An 8,572-nucleotide genomic window follows, 5' to 3' on the forward strand; every position below is an offset into this window, starting at 1 on the left:
TTTATTAATTGAATTTTAAAGGGCATGTAAAATTCAGTTCTCACGATTGTTTTATGTATATTTTAAGTGCAAAAACTTATGATAAGTAAAAATAATACATTATTTATTTTTTAAAGTGATATACACGTGCATTGCATGTACACTAAACTAATTTATTAAAATGTATCGAATTCAGTTAAAATCGTATTCACACTTTTATTTTCACCCTTGATCTTGTTGTTTTATAATTCTAAACCTCTTTATAAAAACATACAAGGTTAATTTAATTCAAACAAGTAATAAATTTCTCGAAGATGACTTTCGCACATATTCCTTTTAGGTTATTATTTAAACTTCTCCCATTTGAAAATACTGCACATGTAGTGTTCACAAAATTCTTCTTCTTGATAACGTCAAATTTCATCTAATATTTAAACATCTATTATTCAATCTTATAAACAAATCGCCAGAGTCTTGTCTTGTTGAACAACTTATAATAACTTATGAAATTTTAGTCCGTTCTCAGAAAAAATTCTTAAGTTTTTTTAGTTTATTCGAATAATTTTTAGTATATTGTCTAAAAAAAACCATAAACTATAAGTTATACTACCAAAATAGGCCATCTATTAACCAACAGTCTATGAAAGGCCAAACAACATAAATTCCGACAATTTCGAGCTTAATTATAGAAAATTCGACATTTTGCATAATTAATAAAAATCTCAATTTTGGGTCTGTCGAGATACAAATTTAGCTTCGGATACATCTAGAAAAGATATATTTTTTTCTTTATAAAGATACACAATTAGCTGCCGATACATTTTTTTCGATTTTGGCCTATCGAGATACATAATTAACTCCCGATACATCCAATGAAGATACATGTTTTCCTTTGTAAAGATACATAATTAGCTCCTGATATATTTTTTTCGATTTTGAGACTGTCGAGATATATAGTACATGCGATGAAAATAAATGTATGCAATATAAATATATTCAGCAATAGAAAGTGTGGTTAGTGCCCCGACTTCTCTGCCTACCTCCTCAAGTCCTTGTTGTTTAAGATTTGTTAGCAGTTTTGTCGACAACAACAACATTGGCTACAACATAAAATACTTCATAAAAGATTGGCTACACTTTCTGTTGTACGTGCAATAGAGGTACAACATAAAAGATTTCAAAATACTTCTATGAACTGATTCTTCTTAAAATTAATATGTATGATACTTCAGAAAGTGTTGTTCATGATTCTTTTAATTGTTAAAGGTAATATATTTCAATTTTGACAATCAGAAAGTGTAGTAGAGATGCTTATAACAATAGGCTACATGACAAATTGTGTAATAAGCTCAAAATGTCAACTATAACCTCAATACGAACTTGAGCGACATAATTACTATCCAAAATGTGTGGTTGAACGTATGTTAATCCTCTGCATATTCACATATTAAATTAGTACTACCTATGTCGAGAAATCTGATCATAACAAAGAGAACCGCTATTTGATAATTATTAAAATATACCATATTTCTTGATGGTATATTTGTAGTGCCAAAGCTTTTATCTCTCTTGTTCTGACATTGAATAAATAAATTTGACTATCTTTAAAGCTATACAAGCATCCAAGGTCATTGCAATGATTGGTGCAAATAGTCATCACCTGAGCTTTACAAAAATATCAATCTGTAACGATTTTTTTTTTTTTTTTTTTGATTCATGCGTTTCTGCATCATCACGATATTGTTCATCAATATTAGGATTTATTTTGAGGAATTGAAACAAAATTCAGGTGGCTGAGGAGCGGTCTTTAGGATGAACATTGTGTGATTGAATAAAGGTGAGGTGTTTTATCAAAGTATTCCATGCTTTAAAAAGACACTTAAATCACATAAGCGACTTACCAGGGAGATATGTTAAGATCTCCATTACTATATCATTAAAGCAACATAGATGGGTCTTCATAACGTGAATGGGAGGAAGACGAAATTATCTTAATTACTTTTAGGGCTAGACGTTACGTGTTTTTAGCACAAATTTGATATACAGATTTAGACATTACATAATCCTATTTAGGTCTTATAGGATTGGTAAGCAAGACATAGTCCCATTGCTTGTATTTTTATCTTTGAGTTTTGCTTTATATATATAAAAAAATAACCGTAAAGACCTGTCTTTACAAGAATGATCTTGGAGATGGGTCATCTTAGTTTTCACATTTCACGTAGCTGGAAATTTTTTGTTTCTTACATGTCACTCCGTTCAATTTACTTTTACTTGTCACGTTCGCTTTACGAAAGTCATTTTGATTAAATTTTAAATCTAAATTGAAGTAGATTAATTTAATATTTTAAAATTTAAAAATAAGATGTTTGAAAATGATATAAAAAATGTTATAATCTCATATTAATATGATGACAAATTACATCTTAAAATATTGACGAAAGTCATGCAATTTGACTCTCAAAAAATGAAACGTGACAAGTATAAGTTAATGGAGGGATTGAATAAGTATTTGGTGGTGTGCTTTTAATTTTGGTAGTGTATATTTCTTTTGTCCCAATATATGTTGCAATTTTCAGATTTTGAGATTTAAACCAATCTAATGTTAAGTAATGTACCGTTGTAGCCTCGTTTAATTTTCTCTTGAATTAATAAAATGTACTTGTTGGAAGTCTAAATTAACATTAGTGCATATAAAATGTATGGTCAAATTTAAATTATTTGACTCTCAAGAATCTAAAAGTGTCACATAAATTGAAACAGAGGAAATATTTATAATCTTTATCGAAGTTTTTGAGAAATTAAAAGGATTTTACCATTTTAAAAATGAAAATGGAACAAATATACTTCGAACTATAATAAATGGTACGTATATACTTTTCGTCATACTTTGAATATACATATGTCTCTAAGTACGAGGGAGGGTATAGATACCATTTATCATATATCTATTCCTTTTCAGTTTGAGAAAATAGTCTAAAACACCCCCAACCTTTATTCGAAAGCTCTACTACATACTCGAACTTCACGGAAGTCCTATCACCCCTTGAACATTTTTAAAATGGAATTATTACATCCTTAAAACGTCATAACTACAACCATACTAATCAGTAAAATCCACGCAGGTTTGACACTGAAAATTTATTTATTTTTTAATTCTTTAACCTTTATCTTCAACCATTTTGACTTCTCCAAACCCACAGTCATATTTTTTTCTCCTAAAAATCAAATTTGTCATCTTCTTACCCAACAAAACATCAACATTCTTGAATCAAGTCCAATGCTAAGAGAGAAACGTAGAAGCAACAAGCTCAATACGAACAATTTTGTGTGCGATGTCGTCATCGGATAGTACTCATCTCAATTCTCAAACCAAATCTGTATCATCAAATAGAATCGAGTGGAGTGAATTACTAAATGGTACGACATTATTTGACTTGTGATGACGAAAAAAATAAAAGTAGGATTTTGGTGGTTGACAATGTGGTGGTGTGGCAGTGATGGGCGAGATAAGACCAACTATTTGAATTACAGGTGGGATTTGACTTGAATTGAAGTAGGTAATGTAATGTTGTCTTGAAATTTTTTAATTTTATGTGTGATTCTTGAAATTTGGGCAAGATTTAGGGAAAAATGGGCAATGAAGAAGCGAAAAGGGTGAGAGATTTATATAGAGAGAAAAATGGAGAAAGGTGAAGAAGAATGGACATGTGGTTCGAATACAACGGAGATGGTGGTTGACGGTGGCAATAGTAACGACAGGATATGAATGGTGGTGAAATTGGGTTATGTTGGTGAAGAAGATAAAAAAAATATTATTAATATATATATATATATAAAGTTTTTGTGTGTGTGAATGTTATAAATCAATTGTCCCACATTAAAAAAATAGAGAAATGCTAATGGGTTTATAAACTAAATGAGTTTTCCCACCCATCAAGCTAGTCTTTTGGGTTGGGCTCCCCCGTTTGGTTTATAACATTGGTGTTTTCATTGAGAGTTCCACGTGTTGGGTCGTGACTCGGAGTGGTGACCTGAACCCAAGAGGGGTGCCAACCGTGACCAATGAGGATCGGTCTACACGTAGAGCCGTGACTCGGAGTGGTGCCCAAGACCCAACAGGGATGCCAGAACGAGGTCGTTGGTTCTCAAACGGAAGCGATTGTTATGAAAAAATAGAGAAATGCTAATGGTTTTATCAACCAAATGACTAGCCTGATAGGTGAAAAAATCCATTTGATTTTTATAAACCCATTAGCAGGTTCATAACAGTGAAAATAAATTTTAATATTTTTTTGGATCCTCCACTTTCTTTCCCATCTTATCTTAGGGAGCAAATAACTTCATTTTTAAAATATTTAAGGGGTGATAGATCTCGTAAAGATCGAGTGTATAGTTAAAATATCGAATAAAGTCCGGGATGTTTTAGATTATTTTCTCTTTCGATTTTAAAAATTACGAAAACTCAAAATTACCACTTTACTATGTGAAGAAGCCAAATTGACGACACAAGCCAAATTTTCAACACCAAAACGAACCGTTGTAAATTGAAATAACTCAGCCCCTTCTCTTGAAATTTAGCCCCTTTACTACAAATTCCCCTACAAATTCGCTGATCTTTTTAGACCTTTTTCCTTGAAATTCATCATTTCTCTCCAGGTATCATTGCTTTTTTACTCTTTTTTTCATTTTAATATATATTTTAAGTAATTAGTGGTAGATTTGGTGTAGGAATTTGGTCAATTTTTTGGTTCTTGAAATTCCTTTTAATTTTTCAACATTAACAAGTAGTAGTTTATCCTGTTCAAGAAGGATTTAACTTCTTTTTGGGTGTTGGGGTGTAATTATTTTTGAATTTTGGAAGTGACTGTTGGTAAATTTTGTGTAGGAATTTGGTCATTTTTTGGTTCTTGATATTCCCTTTAATTTTTCAACATTGACCAGTAGTAGTTATTCTTTTTCAAGAAGGATTTAACTTTTTTTTGGGCATTGAATTGGGAGTTGGTTTGATCATGTGATGAGGAGGGGTACGGATGCCCTAGTTCGTAGGTGTGAAAGGTTGGCCTTGGATGATTTCAAGCGGGATAGGGGTAGACCGAAGAAATACTGGAGTGAATTGATTAAATGTGACATGGAGCAGTTACAGTTGACTGTGGACATGACCCTAGATAGGAAGGTATAGAGGAAAAATATTAGGATAGAGGGCTAAGGTGTGTGGGTGAGTCGTAGTCTGTAGTTGGGAGGGCTTTGGTGTTCTTTGTTTGGCAATGAACAATATTTTTGTGGATGTCGTGCCTATGTTATTTTATGATGTCCCATGCTTTTGATGTTTTTAGTACACTGTCCTTTGTCTTGAGCCGGAGGTCTATCGGAAACAGTCTCTCTACTTCTTTAGAGGTAGAGGTAGTGGTATGGACTGCGTACATTCTACCCTCCCCAGACCTGACGATGTGGGATTATACTGGGTTTGTTGTTGTTGTTGTTGTTGTTGAATTGGGAGTTAGGGTGTAATTATTTTGAATTTTGGAAGTGATTAAATTTTGTGTAGGAATTTGGTCACTTTTTGGTTCTTGAAATTTCCTTTGGTTTTTTCAACATTGAGAGGTAGTACTTGTTGCTGAAATGATCTTAACTTTGTTATGCATTTCAGTTTTAGGATCCAGTTAAGTTGAAAATCTTGAAATGTTTTTATTTTTTAAATTTTGGAAGTGATTAATGGTAATTTAGTGTAGGAATTTTGGTTATTCTTGAAAGGAAGGAACTTGAATAGAGGGCAACGGTATAGAACATATATATACCGAACTGACTAGTTTGAATTGAGGTAGTAATAGTTGTTGTTCTCGTTGTTGAAGAATGATCTTAATTTTGTTGTGTATTTAGTTTTAAGATCCAGTTGAGTTGAAAATCTTGAAATATTAGATATTTCGGAGGTGGGATGTTTTTATTTTTGAATTTTGATAGTGATTATTTGAAAATTTGGTGTAGGAATTGTTTCATTTTATCTGATTTTAGAATGAGACTGTTTGGTGGTGCACATAAATCGGCTTGCGAAGCCTAATGGAGCAGAAGTGAAATCTTCTTTCACAATATTTATAGATGAGAAGGGTGATGAGGGGGTGCCACTAATTGGTAGAACAGAGTGAAGATTTGCCAGGTGAAGGTTCTTGGAGAGCCCGTCTGCTTGCAGCGGAAGTTTCAAGGTGCATTTTTTTCCTCCCTTGGTTGTACTTACAGGAGAATCTGATCATTTTATGGTTATATGAAAAAATGTTTACAGGATGAAAAGAATGGAGTGACAAATTGCCAGTGGTTCCCTTTGTTGGGAGGATTGTAGCATATCGTATTGTTTTTGCCGTGAGATTTAAGATATTGTGACGTCCAACTATCAAAGTGCTACTATAGTAGTGAACATAATTAATTCTGTAAATTTCATAAGGCACCTAAACTTAACTGAGTGATTAAATTGATACTTGAACTTGACAGAAATGTGTTTTTTTCTTTTAATATTTCATGCTGAGGTGACACATGAGTGCTTGAGTAACTGAGACCGGTCCCGGGCTCGGGCGGAGCCTGGGACCGGGGAGGGGGGAGGTCCCGGGATCAGGCGGAGCCTGGGATCGTGGGAGGGGGAAGGTCCCGGAATCGGGCAGAGCCTAGGATCGGGGGAGGGTGAGGGGGGCGATCCCGGGCTCTAGCGAAACCTGGGATTGTGGGAGGTCCCGGGCTCTAGTGAAACCTGGGATCGCGGGATCGTGGGAGGTCCCAGGCTCGGGCGAGGCCTGGGACCGAGGGGCGGGGGAAGGGGGAGGGGAGCAGTCTCGGGCTCAGGCGTGGCTTGGGATCGAGGGGCGGGGGGAGGGGGAGGGGGTGTTCCCGGGCTCGGGCGAAGCCTGGGACCGAGGGAGGGGGGAGGGTGATACAAGATCTAACCTAGAACTTGAAAAAAAATGTGAAAACACACTAAGAAACCAAAAATCAGCAACTAAAGAAGAGAAGATGAAGAAGAGAAACACGGATTCAAACAAAACAAAAGGGAAAATTGCATTAAGTAAAGGATAGATAGTGAGACATACACCAACACTAATGAATAGCACGAAGGTGTGTATCAAACACCAAGACACACAACACCAATGATGGATAACACCACACTCTTAGGTGGACACAAAGGGATCAATGACCTCAAGCACCCAACTTTCTTGCCAAAATGTCAACAAGAGTGATTCATCACTCTATGCTAACCCTAGTTTCAATGTCTTTTCCAAGACCTATCCTATACTAAGATAGCTTTTCCAAGCCCTCCATTAAGGAAAGAAAATACAATTTGAGTAATACTCAATTAATTCATCCCAAACTAAGGAAAATAGAAGGCTAATTGTCTATTTATACTTATTACAAACAAAGACTAAAATACCCTTAATGAAGGGTGCTCCTTTGGAGAGTAAAAGAGGAGTCTCAAAAGACCATAGGCGCCTTTGGAGTGTATCCAAGGCTGCCTTGGAGTATATTCAAGGTCCCTCTTCACATATTAGAGAGTGCACTCCCTTGGATGAATGCCACATACTCTCACGAGCCTCCATCTTCATAAATGGTGCCTTGTATGTTTGGACTTGATGAATGACGCCTCTTTTATGCTCTCAAAACCGAGGATGGTTCATTCTTCAAGGCTTATGGTCCTCGAGTTAGCATCAAGGCAAGCATCCAAGCAACCTTCCACACACGGGATTGCTTTATGTCTTGCTCAAAACGGGCCTTCTTTGCATATTCTTGTGCCCTCGGGGTGACCAAGTCTTAAACCTTTACGTGTTGGCCTCCAAAGAATTCATTAAAAGCTAAGACAACCATTTGTCTTATATCATCCTCCCCTTCTTGAAAAGGATTCGATCTCGAATCCAAACCTTGCAAAACCGAAGAGAGGATAAACAAATACAAACTCCTCATGACATGAGGGTTAGGGTTAGCACAACAAATCATCTCAACATGCCAAGGTTACACTATTTGCAATATAACCAAGGATCCTTTGAATTAAATATTAAAAGTTCAATGAAAGATGCACAAAGGATTTGGTTATGGGATTCACCAAAAGTGATACTTTGCTTGTCATGTAGACCAAGCAACAAGTTGGGTGCACCAACATCATCAATTCTATATTTGGCACCTGGGTCAAACGGGAAGAGTGGCCATAGATACGGGTCTAGACAACACTTTCCTTTCCCGTGGTCTCCACCCAAACTAAATGGTATACTTTCTACAATAGCATATATATAATCTAAGGTAAATAGAGAGTAGAGAAAGGTATCACTCAAGTCAACTTCTACTAAGGTGCCCTCATGTGTGTACTCACTACTAGTTTCCCAATCTTCACCATTAGTACTCTCAACAATAAAGTCATACAAAGTAGAAGAACAAGTAGCTTCCAAGACTACACATTCTTTACCCTTAAAAGTACTCTCATCTTCCAAGAAGAGATTTCCATCTTTAGGAGGAATCTTGTCACACTATTGTGGGTTAGCATCAAGGCAAGCATCCAAGCAACTTTCCACACACGGGATTGCATTATGTCTTGCTTAAAACGGGTCTTTCTCGCATATTCTTG

General features: G+C 35.5%; 1 long non-coding RNA gene across 1 annotated transcript in view; it reads left to right on the plus strand.

Annotated features, from left to right (window-relative positions):
• Positions 1-4,282: 4,282 nt before the first annotated feature.
• The window catches only part of LOC107851520, a 9,419-nt gene continuing 5,129 nt past the window's right edge, over positions 4,283-8,572 (plus strand). Inside the window, exons 1-2 of the long non-coding RNA XR_001669053.2 lie at positions 4,283-4,638; positions 5,965-6,179. This is a non-coding gene — a long non-coding RNA (uncharacterized LOC107851520). The remainder of the gene's footprint in view (positions 4,639-5,964; positions 6,180-8,572) is intronic.

The sequence above is a fragment of the Capsicum annuum genome, chromosome 12 (assembly GCF_002878395.1).
Source record: "Capsicum annuum cultivar UCD-10X-F1 chromosome 12, UCD10Xv1.1, whole genome shotgun sequence".
Lineage (NCBI taxonomy): Eukaryota > Viridiplantae > Streptophyta > Magnoliopsida > Solanales > Solanaceae > Capsicum > Capsicum annuum.